Genomic DNA, 19979 nt, shown 5'->3' with positions numbered 1-19979 from the left:
GGATTAAATATATTATTTTTGTAGTGGAGAGCTTCTCTCATATTCTGGAGCTATGAAGTTTCACTGAAAACTAATAAGTTATTTGAAACCACAAGTACAATTGCAAGGAATACAGGCTTCGAATTTCTATGTAGTTTATAAGCAAGTAGCAACACTCTTTAATGTAAAAGGGGGGAAATATTTTTCTTTTCCATATATTATGACACCTGAAGAAAAATTATATGCTGAATTCTGAGTTATGAGTCACCTAACATTTTGAACATTTTAAAAGAATGTCTCTCCTTCAAAGGCAGACATTTTATTTTTGGAGAAAATCTATGCATATATGAAAGAGAATCTATGCTAATAGTTTTGAAAATACTTTTGTGTCAGAAGAGTTACTTGTTAAAAAAAAAGGCTTCAGATAAAATGAAAGTGAAATCAAATAGATAATCTCTCAGATGTAGAGGGTGGAGCTGGGGTCTCTCCCCTTCTTGCACTGTGAGTCTTGCAGAACACTAAGGTCTACCAATCACAGACTGTTCTTCATGTCAGCCCTGTGACACAGCTCTCTGCCTTCCATCAAGTAGACTGCAAAGGTGAAGTACGCTTCCCGTGTCCCTAAAAGATAATAGGAATTCAATGAAAAAGTAATTTGTGAATTATAGCAAGTAAAAGAACCTTGGGTTTAGAGGTATTATCATGAAAGATGCTTTTAAAGCAGAGGGAGAAGAGTGCAATGATCAACGGGACCCATCTGGAGCAACTTTGATGTCTCTCTGTCAGCAGGTTCTGGCTTTACCTGCATGGTCAGCACGAAGAAGCCACATGCATAGATGTTTCATGGAGTTTTAGGTATTGGCAGCCAAATGGAATTAAAACACATCGTTAAAATGCTAAGACATTTGGAGAGAAGAACAAGATATGAGAAGACAGCTAAGACCCTGTTCATATGCTAGAACTCATAAAAGACTGAGCATAAAAGACTGGGTTTACAGAGGAAAACTATCCCATGGAAGGCTTTGTGTAAGAAACAGTGAAATAGGTATTACTGGTCCTGAGAGAAAACTGAGTAAGTCCAGAATGACTAAGAGTATAAGCAGTTACCCCAGGACTGTGGGAGTAAAAGGCAAGAGATTGTGATCTCTTTCCAGGACAGCAGTTGGGAGGAAAGGTCTCATCTTGTCTGCCTCATGCTTATATGTCCAGTGCTTTCCAATTCATGTCTTCTGCAGAGGCCACATAAAATTGGGATAAATGGGAATTCTTACAGTAAAAGGACCACTGCCATTCCCTTCCCTTCCCTCCCCTCCTGTCCGGATCCACTCACTTTCAGTCTCCCATTAGAAAAGAATAGACTTCTGAGAGGTAATTACCAAGCATAACAAAATATAATAAGATATAGGAGAAAGTTGAAGAGCAGAAAGGGGAAACTATAATCAGGATATAGTATTTGAGAGCAGCAGCTGTTTTCAATAATAGAAAATAAAGGGGGTGGAGAGGATTATTGACCAGTTCTTTAGGTGAATACAGAAACAAACAAACAAACAGGAAAATGGGCTCCTTTCTGATTGCCTGAAAACTATTTCAAAACCATTTTTCCCAGTATGTACACAGTAGGAGGGAAAATCAACCCCCAAACTGATGTCACTTTCTTTCCTAAAACTAGCTGTGGTGACCCCAAACTGATATTCGTGGTCTCAGTGCTGCTTGTACATAACCTTTAACGTTCAGTGTTTTACAAACTGGAAAATCAAATTGCTTTGTGGTTTTAGAGTATTTAATAGAGTGTTACTAGTTTAAAGTTAGCATTAAGTATTCAGGATGATTAATGGTGTGTTATGTTGTCATCGCTACAAGTTATTGAATTTCTCTGCAATACATAATAGCAACAAGATCTACAAGAAGGCAATAAGTAGCCTCTTCAAAGTGTGAAAAAGATGCTATCTCTGTGTAGTGTAGATCAGACAAGAGAGAGGTAATAAGCATTCTCCATGCTCTAGACTCTCATTGGTGTCCTTATAGCAAAACCCAAAAGGTCGTCAGATGGCTAAAACATACTACAAAGTGAATGGCTTAGAGGCTGTACATAGAAGCAGAATGTGTTCTCACAGATATGCTATGCATGTGAGTATCAGTATGGTCCTATAATTTTTCACCCAAGTGGCACTACTAATATTTTCTACCCTTAATTTGTATGCAAAATTTAAAACATGAAAGCAGAAGATTTAAATGTTACATAATTACTCTCAGAAAAAAATTATTATACAAACTCTATTTCCTCTTTTCAGAAAATGTTTTTTCAATACACAGTTTTAGATACCAACATATTAAATAGTTCCACTTAAAATCCAAAAGTACTTTTCTTGACAGATAAAATTTGCCTCCAAAATTAACTGGGGATAAAAATACTCTCCTCTGTTTCTTGTACATGAAAACATAGAATTCTAGTACATTTGAAGATGATCTTACTCTTTTTTTTTAAATTTTCATATGCAGCATGCACTATGAATGACAGAAAGGACAGTTGTATGAAGAAATTATTAGTTAGGCAAGTTTTATATCAAAAGACAGACTGGAATTTCAATAATCACTGGCCAAAATTTGAAACAAATTATTTGTAATTGGTTTAATGCCAAAGGGGGGGGGGTTCAATTCTGAAACTAAACTACATCGGTCTCAATCCCTGAGTTTGGCTTGACTTATTCTTTCATTCACCAATACTCTGTGCTTTAGACACAAAACAGACAGGAGTTACAGGTTGAAAGCGCAGCTTCAGAAGGATACTTAGAATACCAGGAGAGAAGTTAGGAGGTAGCTAATCTGTGAAAAACAAATAATCCAGGTGCCAAATTGGATCCATAAAGAAGTCATAGAAACTTGTTCCCGCTATGAAGATAAGTGTCTGATATGTCTGAGGAGTATCATTGGACATGACCACAAACAGACTGACTGGGAAAAGACCCACATGCAAGCAAGGCAGAATGATGTTATTGTGGAAAACAGCTGAGGAACATAACATCTTTGCATCACTTCATTTGCCTGTCAATCAACTTTCAGAGATGACTCCAGTCTTCAGCAACACTTCCGTGGTGCTTTGAATGAGAAATGTTCCCCATAGCTACATGTGTTTGGGTATGTGATGCCCAGTTGGCAGTATTGATCAGGAAGGTTATATAACCTTCAGAAGATAGAGCATGGATGCAGAGGTACTTGACTTTGGGTGGGGTTTTTAGGTTTAATTACTCTGCTGAATTTCCCATTTTCCCTCTTGCCATTTCCTGTGTGTATGAAAATGTGATCAGTCAGCTTCTTGCCCCTGAGGCCCTGCCTTTCCTGACTTTTTCATGCTTTCCTTGGTGTGATGGGCTCTATCCCTTTTTGACTATAGCCTTTTGCTTTTCTCTTCAAAAAAGAAACATTTTTGCTTTTGTTAGCACAGTTTTTCATAGCAATAGAAAAATAACTAATGTAATTTCCAATTTACAAATACCTTTATATTCTTTTTTTCTACTAACCACAAGTAAAGCAACCACCATTCTTTGTTTAATCACGTGAATTAAATAGCCTGTCATAAGCTCTGTGAGAAATTAGACCAACTAATATTTAAAATGTGAATAATAGTGGAGGAGTGGTTGAATAAAATAATAAAATACTTGTAAAGTTTTTAATAGTATATGTGCTACATAGTTGATACTCAAATAATATGTGTGTATAGTGTGTGTATATCAAATTAATGTTATATATATATATATATATATATATATATCAAACTAAAGGATGAGATTTTTATGATTAATGCTCCTCAAGATAAATAAAGTCTATAATCCATACATTGCTGTGGATGCCACAAGAAATTACATCATAGTTGTCTCACTGCTGAGAGTAAAAGTATCCAATGGTCCGAGGTAGAATGTAGATTTAGATTTTTCGAAACCTACTAGAGTTCTTTAGTGCTTCAGTTCTTAAGTGCCTCCTTTCTAGCCCACCTACCAGAGGTAGAGGGAAAAAAAGTTAATAAGAAACAGAGGATGTGGACCTGTTTAGAAGTAGTTCTTTTGGTGATTCCAATCTTCATTGTCAGGATAACAGCAGTCCAGTCCAAAACATTAAACAAGAGTCATTACCTGCAGTCCAATCCAATCCTCAAATCCCAAACACAAATTAGTAGCAGCTGCTAGATCCATAAGAAACCACGAGGCTCTGCCATATAGATAGGAGTCAATAGAAGCAGCAAGAAACAACCAGAATACCATGAGAATTTCTCTTGTGTGTCTTTTTTTCAAAGAAGTCACAAAAAGCAAAGTTCAGGGAATACCAACAATGCACAAGGTGTTGTAAGAGCTTTGTTCACTGTCTGTTGTTGGATTGTACCTATACTCTTTCCAAACACTGTGTATCCTCTCACATTTCTGCCTCAGCAAAACATCCTCTCACAAGACAGCTTCCAGAAAAACATCACACAACACAACTGAGTCTCCAAAGAAACCAGAAATTTCTATATCAGCAAAAAGTTGTGGAGCACAGTTGTAATTCTAGCATGTAAGAAGTAGAGGCAGGTAGCTTGGGAGTTCAAGGATGGACTTAGCAATACAGAGAGTCTGAAGTCACCCTGGGCTCCAGGAGACCTTATCTCAAAAACAAGACTAACTAAAATGAAAAAATAAAAGAAGGTCAGTAATCAAGACAAGAAATTAGAACAAATGCTCTTAAAGGAAAAATTAATGAACATGAAATGAAACAAAATTTAAAATTCCCTTAGACTACCAACAATGAATCCTTGATTTTAGATTTCATTTTTCACACAGATTTTAAATTGCATTTCTTTTAAAACACAGTTTATACTTACAATTCACACATCCTGTTCTCCATCACAGATGTCTGTCTAGCTGGAGTTCCATACTTAGGAGAGGAACATCCTGCTGTTTTGAACCCACTTAGATAGAGCCCTGTGGGAACTCTTCCACATTTCCCCACTTTAATAAATCCGTAAATGTTTTCCAATTGTTCTACCTCTATCACTGTGTTAGTTGACTCCGCCCTCGATTTTTCTCTATTAATAGTCCTTTGCATTGCTTTGAAACTCTCACCACCCATTCACCCAGGAAAATAATTTAATGTTCAAATGCTTTCACTTGAATCAGTACAAGGACCATGAAGGAACTGTGATATATTTTCATCTCTTTCTGTATCTCTTTTTGGTGATTTTGGTTTAAAATCTCTTTGTTCATTATGTTAATATTTTTACATAACTATGTATAAGGTAAAATGTTACAATCAGAAAAATTAATATCTTCTGTCTTTGCTTAGTAACCAAAACAAACAAACAAACCCCTAGGGCTAATTTCCGGACCTGAAAATGTTATTGTCTTAGTCCCAGTATTATCTTTTCCTTTATTCTTTATGATTTCAGGTCATTATCAAAAATCAGGTCTATAATCAAATTGGTTGTTACTTTAAACATACTTAGGTTTTTGAACTGTTTTAAAATTCAGAGTAATAGGTCATTTATAAACTTTTAAGTAAATCATTTGTGTACCTTATAACAATGTTCATTCTGAAAAGACCACAGTTATGCAATACTAAAAATGTTTTACACAGAACTACCTCTTACCCAAGACTCTAGCTCTTTGGTAGAGCTCTTGTTAGCTGACATCCACAAAATTCCATTCTCAGCACCATAAACAAATATACAAATGACAAAAACAATTTAAGGGCATTGTAAATCACTCAACAGTTTCAGTTTGAGTGTATAAGTTTATAACAAGGATATTTTCTAAACAGTGAATATTCTTCTCTTTGACTAGAACAGGTACATGGAACTGGTTGGCTACAGATGAGGTCTGTCATAAGTCCTCAGTGAGATAAGGTAGGACAGTCTCTCATCAGCATCTTCATTCATAAAATAAGGGAGACCTAAAGGATTATTTCTGGGTTTAGAACTATGTGATTCCTTCTAAATTTAGACTCTTTTGATCTTGCCATTTAAACACCTAATTACCCTGGGTGAACATAGCCAGGAAGAGCTGTAAGAAATGGTCTTGCAATGTGGGAGTTTCCAAAGTCCTGTATATTTACAAAGACACTCTTCAGAAATACATGGGACTAAAGCACTTCCTTCCAAAATAGATTAGGATATTATTTCACACAATAAAGTTTTTGAATTCTAAGAACCCAAAATTCCATTTAAGTATCTGGAATTATGAGAATAAATCCTTAAGCTAATTCATTACAAGAGAACATGACCGAAAATATTTACTATTTCTTCATCATCTCAAAAATTTTGTAACACTACTACTTGTTTAAAACCATACTTTTTAGCAGTCCTATTTATAATAGCCAGAAGCTGGAATGAACCCAGGCATCCCTCAACAGAAGAATGGATGCAAAAAAATGTGGTATATATATACAATGGAGTACTATTCAGCCATTAGAAACAATGAATTCATGAAATTCTTAGGCAAATGGATGGAGCTGGAGAACATCATACTAAGTGAGGTAACCCAGGCTCAAAAGATCAATCATGGTATGCACTCACTAATAAGTGGATATTAGCCTGGAAAACTGGAATACCCAAAACATCATCCACACATCAAATGATGTACAAGAAGAACGGAGGAGTGGCCCCTGGTTCTGGAAAGACTCAGTGTAGCAATAAGGCAAAACCAGAACAGAGAAGTAGGAAAGGGTGGGTGGGAGAACAGGGATGGAAGGGGGCTTATGTGATTTCGGGGAGTGGGGGGACCAGAAAAGGGGAAATCATTTGAAATGTAAATAAAAAATATATAGAATAAAATAAAAAAAGAAAAAATCATACTTTTTGTTGTATTCTGTGGAAAACCCATATTAAGCTTAATAACAATAGAAAACAGTCTCAGTAACTATTTAACAATAGTTCCTGTAGATCAATTTATCTTGTTTCCAGCATAATTGCTAATGATTATTCTAACAATCAAGATAAACAAAACAACCCCATGGGAAAGAATTCACTATTAACTTTGTTACGAAATACAGGATTATCTTTAAACATGCCCCTACAGGTTAAGAACCTGCCAGTAACACTGAAAGGATTCTAAAGTATATATACACAGGAAGATTATCTAACATTTGACATCTCAGTCTGTCTTACATTGTTATCTAGCTAGCTCTTATAGCCTTGACAGTTAAACTTAACAAAAACAGGATATGTGATGCACACAGTACAGTTTGCACAAGGAATGGGGGTTTTAACCAATGCCTTACTAATCAAGTAAACCAAAGTAAAGACTAAGGCTTATCAAATGTGTTACATGAACAAAACTGCCCATAGTTTTGCTTAATTAGAATCAAAAATTTTAGTTATCAGCACTCATCAAAGTAGAATTATTTCTCATAATACATGGAGTACTTGTGAATGTTATATAAATATGAACATATACTTAGATCCACTAATTTTAATTCCTTTTTCTGGAGTATTGCACAACTTTTTGATGTAGTTACTGACCTTTCATCTGAAACCTTATAAAAGGAATTCTCCACTTGTGGGAAATCCATTCTGTCTAAACTTATGAAGTGCTATATGCAACATTGTATCTTGATGCTAAGTTTTTCCTCAGTATGTAAAGGTCACAATCTGTGAAGGAAAGAATATTTCATGTTGTAGACAATCACAACGATTTACTGAAGGCTAATAAGATATCCAGGTCCTTTGAATTTGTCTCTAAAGGTATGTAGGTCATCTGATTATACTAGTTTTTGCCCAACCCTAAATCAAAGCAGGATTGATTTAGATTTTGACTAGTTTTCGAATAACCCTAAATCAATGCAAGGTTAAATCAATCAATCAACACTAGTTAATGCAGGGTAAACAAGTTAAGAAAAGTCACATTGGCACTTAACATTTGGGAGAAATAGAAATTCCAGTAAAATGTACAGTTGGAGAATGGTACGAGTGAGCCAAATCCTCTCAGTCTGGGTTACTTGACTCGGGATGATATTTTCTAGTTCCATCCATTTGCCTGCAAAATTCATGATGTCCTCCATTGTGTACATGAACCACATTTTCTGTATCCATTCTTTCTTTGAGAGACATCTGCGTTACTACCTTCTGGTTATTACGAATAGTGGAACATGTGTCCTTGTGGTATGGTGGAGCATTTTTAGGTATATGCTCAGGAGTGGTATAGCTGGATCTTCAAGTAGAACTATTTCCAATTTTCTGAGGAACTATCAGAATGTTTTCCAGTTCAACATCCTTAGTCATCAGAGAAATGCAAATTAAACTAACCCTGAGATTCCACCTTACACAAATCATTATGACTAAGATAAAAACCATGCTGGTAAGAATGTGGAAAAAAGAGGAGCAGTGTTTCATTGATGGTGGGATTGCTTTTCTTCTTTTTTTTTTCTTTTTTTTAAGTTACAGAGGAAATGAATATTGCTATTCAAAAAAAAGAAATTAGTTAGATGTTAAGAGTTTGGGAATAAAACTAGACAAGGTGAGACATAGACAGCAAAAGAAGAGGCCCACTGATTGACAGGCCAACTGAATACAGTAGCAGATGTTGAATAACCTAAGACATCCTCATCAGCAGAAAAGTCACAAATGTAAGGAGAGCAGTGTAACTGTGTATGAAGCGACTGTGTAAGTGGGAGGAGCAGTCCTACATGAAAACAGCCCCAGGGTTCAGCCACTGTGGTGGAAGAGCTGTGTCCTGCCTCAGATGTTGGAGCTATATTAAGCATATACCATTTCCATGGAAACCATAGCTGCATGAAAGCCACATTTTGAACTTAAGACATTCAAGTTCTCCAAGTAATCTGCCAACTTACTTTTTAATGACACTATTTTTCTGCTTGATCCTGAGTCTCAGCTTGTTTGACATCATTCGATTTGCTTGGTCCAGAGAAGGTTTTATGGACATGAATTTGAACAAAATTTTAATCATATTTTCTGTGACCTACAGCATGCTAGACACTGACTCACAGATTTTATGAAGTTTAACATGAGGAAGGCCCAAGTGAAGATTCTTGGAAGAGGGAACAAAATAATCATAGGAGGCAGATCTGGGTGGGAGAGGGAGGGCAAAAGGGGGGGGGGGCAGGATCAGGTATGAGGGGGAGATAGAGAAGCCCAGAGAGCCAGGAGAATGAATGGAAATATACAGCTGTGGGGCTGGTGTAGGAATGGGGGGAAGCTCTAGAAAGTGCCAGTAACCTGGGATGTGAGAGGCTCCCAGGACTCAGTGGGGATGACCTTAGCCAGAATGTCCAACAGAGACCACCTCCAGTAGATAGACAGGGCCACCAGTGGAGGGATGGGGACACCCACCCATCTTCAAACCCAGAATTGCTTCTGTCTAAAGGAAATGTGTAGACAAAAATGGAGCAGAAATGGAAGGAAAGGCCATCCAGTGACCAGCCTAATCTGTGCTCCAACCCATGGGATCCATCCCATGGGCAAGTACCAAAACCTAACACTATTTATGTTACCATGTTGTGCATACAAAGAGGAGCCTAGCATGGCTGTCCTGTGAGAAGCTCTACCAGCAGCTGACTGGGACAAATAGAGATACCTACAGCCAACAGTTGGGCTGAGCCCAGGGACCCCTATGAAAGAATTAGGAGAAGAATTGAAGGAGCTGAATGGGATGGAAACCCCGTGAGAAGAACAATAATATCAACTAACCAGGACCCCTGGGAGCACCCAGAGACTAAGCCACCAACAAAAGAGTATATGTGGGTTGGTCTGTGGCCCCAGGCACGCATGTAGTGGAAGACTGCCTTATCTAGCCTCAGTGGGAGAGGCTATGCATAATCCTGTAGAGATTTGATGCCCCAGGGAAGGGGGATTCTGGGGAGGGGGAGAGGTAAAGAGGGTGAGGTGAAGGCAGGTAGGTGGGTGGATGATTGGAGAGGACCATCTCAGAGGCAAAAGAGAGGGCAGATGGGGTGAAGAAGTCTGGGAGAGGGTACCAGGATGGGGGACAACATATGGAATGTAAATAAACAAAAGGAAATGTTTAAAATCAAAAACAAAGAAATAAACAAAAGAGATGAATTTTTAATAAATGCAATTTTTGTCACTCCAAACTTTAAGATCCGCACAGACAGGAACAAATTATTTTAATTCACTCTCAGAATCAGGAAAGTGCCTAGCAACCAATTAACCTTTAGTTTCTAGTGACTGAAAGACAAATGTTTCACTTCAGGGGGCCTGTTCTCTGTAACTGTGCAGGTGTACAGGGCAGTGTCCTTAATCTTTGCCAACACAAATTTGGTGCTAAACACCTGCTTTCTCTGGAGGGGATGGCTTTCGGTATTCTTTTCTGGCTGTTTATGATCTTAGTGGCTCTCAGGTGATACCTGATTAGAGTTGTTCTCAAATGAACTATAATCACAGCTATGTGCCCAGATCTCACAGCTGAAGTACAGGCTGGTTCGCACTGTTATCACAACAAAGAAGCTATCATGGAAGGAGACTGAAGGTACACACTGCCACATGGAACTCTCTGGCCCAATTCCATGTTCCTTTGTGTACCATAGAAAAGGGCATTGACATAGCTATTGGATTAGGTAATAGCTCTAAGTGTCTATCTTCGAGGTCATGGGAACATACCCTGTCTTTTTGGACAGAGATAAAGATTCCAACTCCCGCTTAAATATCCTCCAGGGTAGTTCTATTTGTGAATATCTCTCCCGTGGGCCATTGATCTTCAGAACCACCTATTAGTTATTGTAGTTCTCCCATGGGCCATTGATCCTCAGAAACATCTATTAGTTATTGTAGTGTATGTACTTTACAGTCCTGTCGTCATTTTTTGTGGCATGTATTCTTATGTTCTATTCTCTCAGTTCCTAAGAATGTAGACGTTGCTTTCCATATATTGTTTAGGTGAAAATAAATGAAGTGCTGGAGATCTGTAGATTATCTGAGAATCCACTTTCCTCCTCTCTTTTAAATCTCAATTTTCTTAATGAAAATGTTTTGAATACATTAAATGCATCTTTTAAAATTTTATAGTGATTTTCAATTAATTCTTTAGAAAACACTCCTTTACAATCTTAAACTGTATCATACAAATTCAGAAGACTTGAGCTCAATTTTTATTTTAGCATTATACAAATATAGGAGACAGTTTTTCCCACAGGTGAATATAACTTTTCTCCTGAGCATTGAAAAAATAAAGATTTTTAATACTGAATAGTCATACACACATGTTCACTCTGTCTTTGTCACAAACATATGCTTACACTTGAACATTCATGTACACACATACATGAGCACACATGCTCATACACATACATTCATGCTCACAAGCATACACACACATATGCATGCATGCATGTATAATTTAGTACCACCAGTCCCCCATAGGATAAAAAGTTAAGCAATTGAGGAATTGAGTCCTTCAAATCTTAACAAGGTCACTTCTTATACACAGGCACCAACTTGTATACCACTTTGTAGAACTAAAAGACTATTACTGAAATGTAATTAAATCACTGATCCACAAATACCTCCTTAATTGTCAGGGGTTGGTTTTAGACATTAGAAGAATAAAAAGCAGATGACAAATGGGACTAGAAGACGTAAATTAACTTCAATATTCTCACTCAAATCTGGACAACAAAGTTTTTACAATTCATGATTCATCTAAGGGTTTTCTTTAAAAACTAAATTTTTTCATTTAAATATAATGTTATAAAAATAAATGAAAAGTTTTTCCATGGGAAGTGTAGACCTAATTTGAAGGCCTCAATTTCAAATGAGTCTGTCTGATCTTTTGAAGATAGCAGCTAGGAATTAATAACGACCCCCATCTTATGTGGTTAGATAATACTACAGAGAGTATTTCAATCCACAACTTCTGCTCCTATCTACTGACTAGACCTACTTAAATCAACTAACCTCTTTAATGAGCTCCAAAAATAAATGCACATTATAGAGAAAAACTAAAGCACACCCACAATTTACAGAGAAATGACACAGAGAGGGCACTTCTTCAGTCTGTGACCCAAAAAACCCACATCAGATTTAATTCCATGTGGGAATCTGGGATTACAATGGGGCTGTTTTCTGGGTCTATGGTTAAATGCAAACATATAATTAAAAGGTACAGGGTTGCCTGGGTCCGAAGAGTCATTCCTTCCAGAGAATAAAATGACTTAATACTCATTCTCATTTTTATCCTGAAGAGTTAAAAAAAGAAATTACTTTGAATAAATTCCTTGGAATTTTATAGCTGATTCTGAAATACAAAATAGATGGGTAAGTAATCATGTTTTCTGAAAGTGCTCAAAAATAACACAAAAGAAGAGTGTCTCGTGATACCACATCATTGTGCAGCCCTAACACACAGGCCGACGGGCACTGGGGCAGGCACTTCAAGACTCACGAGCTGCCATGGAGGATTCTTACTTTAAAAATTTAAATAATGCCCCAGAGGAATCTTGGACTGCCAAGATTCTAGTACAAATGGATTTATGAAGGTGATTTTGGCAGGTGATAGTATACACTGAGTGAAGAAACAACATGGAAAGTGTGTTGAAATGGAAAGGTGAAGAGGAAACTGAACCAGAAGGGACACACAGGTGATAAGTTCCTATAAGAAAAGTCTTGCCTAAGGTCAACATGGCTCCCCTCCCACACATTGCTCCTCACTGACATCGTCAAAGTGCTCCTGAGCATAAACATGAGAACATGAGAGAGAGAGAGAGAGAGAGAGAGAGAGAGAGAGAGAGAGAGAGAGAGAGAGAGAGAGAGAGAACAAAGGTAAAAGGAGACATGACTTTACATATGGCCAATATCTACGGACAGACTTCATGAGATAATAGTTGACCAAAATATTTCAAGTTAACACCAGTTTAAGAAGGGATACATTGCAGTTCTGAAGAGCCTAAAATTTCCCACCATCAATGAACTTTATTTCTGAGAGAAAGGGATACTGAGGTATGTACAGCCTAGTGTCTGGACATGGCAAATATTATGGGGTGTTGAGATGATCTAAACTAGTACAACTGGAGTTGCGTAAGTTCAAATATGTCTAACAGGCATGATACTGGACATCCCATTTCCTCTTTTTTTACCTCAGGACAGATTCTCATGATTGTGACTGAGTATTTCATGCTTATGAATTAGCTTGTTGCAAAGGAATGTTTTTTTTCTTTGTTTTTGTTTTTGTTTTTTTTGATTTTTGTTTTTGTTTTTGTTTTTGTTTTTGTTTTTGTTTTTGTTTTTTTTGCTGCTGTGTGAACAAATTTTATGTTTCTATTTTCCAGAGTAAGGAATCAGATAGCTGACTGCTGTTCAGATTTCAGGGGAGGAGCCTTTGTATATGACTGTGGCTAAGGTCTCTAGAGTATTTCAGGGTATAGTAGAAGAGAACTTCTGCTGAGATAAGATTAGAAGAAACCCGGAAGCAAAGATCACTTCAAGGAAATGTGTTAGAACAAGTGGAGTATGTTCAATTTAAAACATATGAACTACTTTCTTCTTTCCTTTTGTAGAAAATATCCTTTTCTTCACACATGTTTGTCTCTCTTTTTTTTCCTGGATCTGTCACTCCAACCAATAATTATGGCCTGACAAACTCCAATCCATAAGGAAGGCTTAGCAAGTATTCTATACACTGAGACAGCAAAGTCTATTGTGCCGATGCTTGGACACACCCTTTCGTGTAAGTCTGTTTCAGAAACCTTGGGCAGACAGGAAATCTGTCTAGATTTTAGTTCACATGAAAGTTATTTCACTGGTTTCAAGTGATAGGCCCATGACTATAGAAAGACTCAGAAGCTTTACAAACACAATGACTCAACGTAGAAGTGTTGCAAAGCTGTAATCTGAAGCACTGGCATTCACTTTGGAGGCTGTTAATGGTACTTGTAAAGGAGATTTGCGGAACAAATCATTGCATGTATAATTGCTTGTCAAGTCAAGGATAGCTCCTGACATGTTGAATAGACTACCACTTGCTTCTTGTTGTGATTGTGGAACTTGCCCAAGGAAAATGATATTTCAACACTAAATATCTATATGTAAGAAACCATTTCAGAATCACTCACAGGTCTAGTTGAATGGTAAATGTTCATGCATTTGCTTAATTGAGTGGTAAAATTTCAAGAATAAGCTCATATAGAGAGGAATAAAAGCATCTGTGCTGACATGTCTCCTATGATTTTTTCCAAATCTGGAGACTTGGTTATATCTGATGAACTGCTTTGTGCTTTGTGTAATATGGAGAATGTGCAAGTTAGATAAGTTCTGAGAAATGCTCTACCGTGGAACTACATGCCCAGCCCTCAGCATATCTCTGTAGGGAGGGCAGCCTATAATGTTGAAGATCTGATGGCTCACAGATCCTCGGAGAAGGGCATATGTGCTATTACATGGCATAGACAATGATCACATCTTACCTATGCTTACACATGGTTATATGGTGATCTTTATTTTCTCTTTGTACTACATAATATTGAGCTTCTATAAAAATTGCTATTTTTCAACACAACCATGCATACTTCTGAGAGGGCCAGAGCAGTCCCTAGCAAACACCAAAGCAATATTAAACCACTTTCAAGAAGTCAGGAATTGCTTTTCTCTTTGTGACCTTCTCTCTAGAGGCAATCGCAGTGAAGAGTCCTTTTAAAGAGCATGTTTATGTGTGGTGAATGTGTTTCCACGTGAAGAGCAAAAGTATTTCACTTGTTCTCTCTCTCTGTCTCTCTGTCTTTCTGTCTCTCTGTCTCTCTGTCTCTCTCGCTTTGTGTGTGTGTGTATGTGTGTGTGTACATGTGTGTGCATGTGTGTGCATCCACAGAGACCCAAGATTAACCCCAGGATTGCTCTCTACCTTCCATTGAGGCAGGTCCTCTCAGTTAAACTCAGAGCTCAGTGATTCAGGCAGTTTGATTATTTCCCTTGCTCTAGAGCACTCATCTTCTCTTTCCAAATTCTGAATCCACACAGACTTGCTAACATACCTGTCTAGCTTTGGTGTGGTCTTGGAGGACCTGGCTCTGGTTATAATGCTTTTACAGCAGGCACCTTAACTGTTGAGCCATTTTTCTGTTTAAGAATCTTTGTATATCCTGAAATAATAATGTTTTTATTTTTACATATTTATTTCTAAAGTAAATAGCTTTTTCTTGGAGTAATATATTTGTTTGTTCTCACAGATCCATTCCTGTATACCTGTACATACTCATCAATTATAAACTTCTTGGAAAAAATATATATAAACATATATATATATATCTCACAATGATAGAACTTTTTATTATTTGGGTTCTGTAAATTCACAGTAGACCTACACAGTAGGTCTATAAGTGTATATCATCAAAAGTTATCCTTAGCCTGGCTTCATCAATATTTTATATTAGATGAGAGGTTACCAATATACTCAGGAAGAATTTTTTGTATTTATTCTTTTTTTCTTTCTAGAATTTATATTAATAAAATTGGTTCATTAATTTTTTTCTAGCTTCCTTTTGCCCCACTTCCAACATTCAATCTCTCCTTTTTTAGTTTGATTTTTAACTGTGTTTACCTGCTCATACACTAGCTTGAAGTTTTTCTGTTAATGTATTTTGTTTTTGGAGATTCTTCCCAACACAAACATTTATTTTTGTAAAGAAAATATTTTTTTCTGGCTTGATGGTAGGAGGTGTAAACATTCGTATGTCATCCTAGAATCTGAGAACTTGAAGTACCTATGTTTGGTATTTTCTTCTCTTCCTACTGTTGTTCCCATTTCTTTCAGGTGTTTTATTTGAGGGAATTTTTTGTTTGTTTGTTTTAATTTCAGTTCCTAGCTTTACACTGGAGACTTTTAATAGATGTCTGATCTCATTGATTAATTCCCCATATTTAATAGTGAGGCTTTAGAAGCACTGTTTGCAAGCTTGACTTTCATCAGTAGAGCTTAAGACTAAGAGACTTGTTGGTGGTTGGACAATCCTTTGCTGTCTGAACAGGTTCTGAGGGGCTGGGAATTTGGGAGGGGCATCAAGTGGTTCACTCCCAATTATTGTTTCTCTCTCACAGTGCGCTGCTGCCGTAGTGAGTCCTCTCCATTCAGTCATGGAAGTTATAAGCACCCAGACAGAGGAGATTCTCATTGTTTAAAACTTCTTTAGATGCCTGTTCACTTTGTATTGAAAGACAGGATGGGAGGGGGTGGCTGGAGGAGGCAGAGGAGGGGAACCATATTCAGAGTGTGTTGTGTGAAAGAAATCTACTTCGATGTAAAAGAAAACACCCTGAGGTTTTCACTTAGCTCTGGCTGGCACAGAAGCTCCCTCTAGGTTGCTGCTCAAACAAGACCACTAGTCTTGTTTGGTAAGTAGAAAACAGAGAGTGGTGACTTACAAAGACCGGCTTCCAAACCAGTCACAACAATTCACTGCTTCCTGTTGTTGGTACTCATTTTGGACCTCTCTAATTGTTAGGGTTTCTTGAACATTTCTGCTGAATGCCAGCCCATGTTTCATGTGAGTTTCAATTCTCCTCTGCTGTCACACCATTTGCTACATTCAACCCTTTGAACTTAATTGATTTCATTCTTTTATCATGATTCTTTCTCTCGTTCTGCTGAAATTTTTTGTACTATATTTTTTTTTCCTTTCTTGGAGACTTTAGCAAGAAGCAGATGTAAACACAAAAAAAGAAGGTGTTAAACAGACTTAGCTTTAAAGCCTGAAGTGTTGACCTTCGACTTTACTATCTGAAATATTTACTTACTTTACTTCATTTATTTTAGCATGCAGAATAATGGGATGCATCATGGTATCTTCATTGGTTCATACATATATGCCATTACAGTTGGTTCTCATTCAAGTCCCTTCTCAACTACCCTCCCACAAATCTTTTCCTCCTCTATCATGTGATCATTTGAAACATTTTCAAACCAATAAATATATTGATAATAATATATTGATAATGTTTACATTTAAATTATTTTAAAGTTCTTGTACTGATCTCAGAACTGTGTGCCACTAGCCATCAGAACTTCTATAAACTAAGATATCAAAATATTAAAACTATTGTTTTCATCCCTTGTTTTGGATCAATAATTTATCCAGCTATTGTAGATTTATTTATTTACAGAGTATATTAGTAACTATGCTACTCTCCTGTTTTTATAGCTGATTGTAGACTGTCAAGGACCTTTATCTTAATCACAAAATATTTCATATTACTTTTACTTTATATATGTTATATATTTTTATTTATATTATATCATTTTTATTTTATATGTGTTAATTTGTCTCATGTCAGGAAAGTATAAGAAGTCTTACTGAGCAGCAGCAATGATGGTTCTAAACCAATGTGAAAATCACCCAGGTGAACTCTTTCAGTTGATTTATTTGGGTGTCTCTACAGCTAATGTGAGTTTTTCCTGTGGTCAACAACATCAATTAATTGAAAACAAAGTGCCTGTTTTAATAAGTGTATAAAATGTGGCTTGCAGTAGATCTTATTTTGCAAACATTTCTTCATAAATAAGAGAGAGAGAGAGAGAGAGAGAGAGAGAGAGAGAGAGAGAGAGAGCAAATTTATACTATTTATACTTGAGATGAGCAAAAGGTGGTAGAACCAAAAAGGAAGGTTTCAGGTGTGCCTCTTCCTTATCCTGTCACAGAGGGTTTTCCATATATCTATAAGGAAATAAGCATACATGGATCTAGTGATCTTGCATTTAGTATCATTTCATTCAGTATTTAAAATATGAACAATACAAGTTCTTTTACATTGTCTTATGCTGCTAGAAATTAGTTTATCACCTATTTACAGAAAATGGTCAAACATTTGCCAATATTTTTCTGACCTGTCTGCTACATTTCTTGTAGAAGAATTTTATTCCAGCAACACATCCACTCTGTGATCTGGCTGGAATGACACACATTTAATCCCTCGGGCTGGAATACAGACACACCCTTAGTATACATCTTTCATCACAGACAATATAGTTAAGGTTAGTTTGTAGAAAGAAGCAGCCATGTTTTAAAGTGATAGTTAATTGAGGGGCAGACAAAGTGATGAATCAGAGAAAGATTTGACAGAATGAGTCAGAGATAGCTTACACCCTACTCTCTGGACAACAGACAGGCAAGAGAGGCTGCTAATGAGAGCAGTGCAATAACAGAAAGTACAGATGAGAGGCAGTTTTATCAGGACAGTCTTACAGAGACAGGTTGGAGAGAGAAAAATCTAGACACAGGCGATGACAGAACAGGCCAGAGAATATGAAGGAGCCAGAAGATTAGAACAAATTGCCTGAGTTAGTTTGAGGCCAAGCAGAACAATTCACTGAGAAGCCAAGAGAAGCTGTATTAAATCAGTCATCTTGGAAAGGAGTTTGATCCAGAACAGCTGAGTTGAGCCAGCCAGTCAGAGATCGAAAAGAGCTAAAAAAGAGTGAGGAAGCCTCTGAGAGGACAATTTCATCTGTTGAGTAAATGTTACATTTACAAGTTCTAACAGAGTCTCAGTGAATTCTTGTGCTAACTTGAAAGTTACAAATCCCAAATCTATCAAGTTCTATCCCACCAAACATAAAGTCTTAATACATTTCTTAATTTTTAAATTTCTTAATAAATTGACCAGCTATGCAGTGCCTTAAGTGATATGGTTTAGTTATTGTCAACAGTAGCACTTTTATTAGTGGTCAACAAATAAATGAATATACATCCAATGCTAGTAATTTCCTTCAGTCTATCTCACAGTCTAGTAAATTCTATGTACTCTACTTCCAAATTCAATCTGCTTTCAATACATCCGCTTTTGTTGCTTTCTCTGTATCTCCTTTAATGCAGACCCTCAAACATACCAGCATATAAATATCTGACATCAATGCCATCTGCAACATGAAGCACAGATTTAATAGTATTTGTCACTTGGTTTAAAATATGAAACATTTCCCTTCTATCCACAAAGGCAAAGTCTAACTTCTCTAGTCTCTTCACAAATACTGGATGCAACTCTTTCCATTGCTCCTGACTCATACATTGAGCCTTCCCCTAAAGACCTATTTTGCTGCTCTCATCCATCCCACTGTGCAATTTCTCATGCCCATACCTTCAATCATATAATTTCTAATTAGAAATAGTCCATCCTTGTGTTCTATATTCTACTTATCCTTAGGTTCCTAATTTCAACATCTTTCACAGTTTCATACTTTAGTTCTAGCTTGCAACTGTCTCAGCTCTATTGTAACCATTTAGTCATGCATCTGCCTGAAAGACCTGACATCATGGCTCACAGTACATATTAGAGGAAGATTTCTCAGAATCAACCTTGAACAAAAGCTATTTGTATATGATCTAGGAACACACACACACACACACACACACACACACACACACACACACATTTAGGACTTAGCCATCAGGATGTCTTACAAACTGAAAAGAATGTGAAAATTTTATGTAATATTTTATATGATATGGATTACAATGTAAAGAAAGCAGTTTCACTGGAACATAGAATTTTGTAATTTTTAAAATTCAAACATGATTGAATTATTTTGCCCTCTCTTTCCTTCAACCCTTCCCACTGCCATGTGTTACCTTGCCATCTGCAACATGAAGCACAGATTTAATAGTATTTGTCACTTGGTTTAAAATATGAAACATTTCCCTTCTATCCACAAAGGCAAAGTCTGACTTCTCTAGTCTCTCCCTGACAGCTGATGCTTCCCCAGTCATTGTCATTCATGAGTCTAGAAATAGAACTGGCTAAGTCCATTTAGTGCTGCAAATACATATATAAAATTTCAGTGTTGCCATTTGCTTTTGGATGGCCAATTCGGTGTGTGTATGTGGCTCATCCTTCAGGAGAGGCGCAACCACATCTCTTTCTCTCAGCGGTTATTAGTTACTTGAAAGAGAGATATAATATTCTGGAACCCTCACCTCTCCTGTACTCTTCTCCTTATCTCTTGAAGTCCATGAACCAGGGCAATTTGAGCAAGCTGCAGGTTTGTGCTTTCATTTTTCTTTCTTTATTCCCTGGAACTGTTTCC

This window comes from Apodemus sylvaticus, chromosome 11, assembly GCF_947179515.1.
Source record: "Apodemus sylvaticus chromosome 11, mApoSyl1.1, whole genome shotgun sequence".
In the NCBI taxonomy this organism is placed as follows: Eukaryota; Metazoa; Chordata; class Mammalia; order Rodentia; family Muridae; genus Apodemus; species Apodemus sylvaticus.
The sequence above is the reverse complement of the archived record's forward strand: the minus strand, read 5'-3'. Positions refer to the sequence as shown.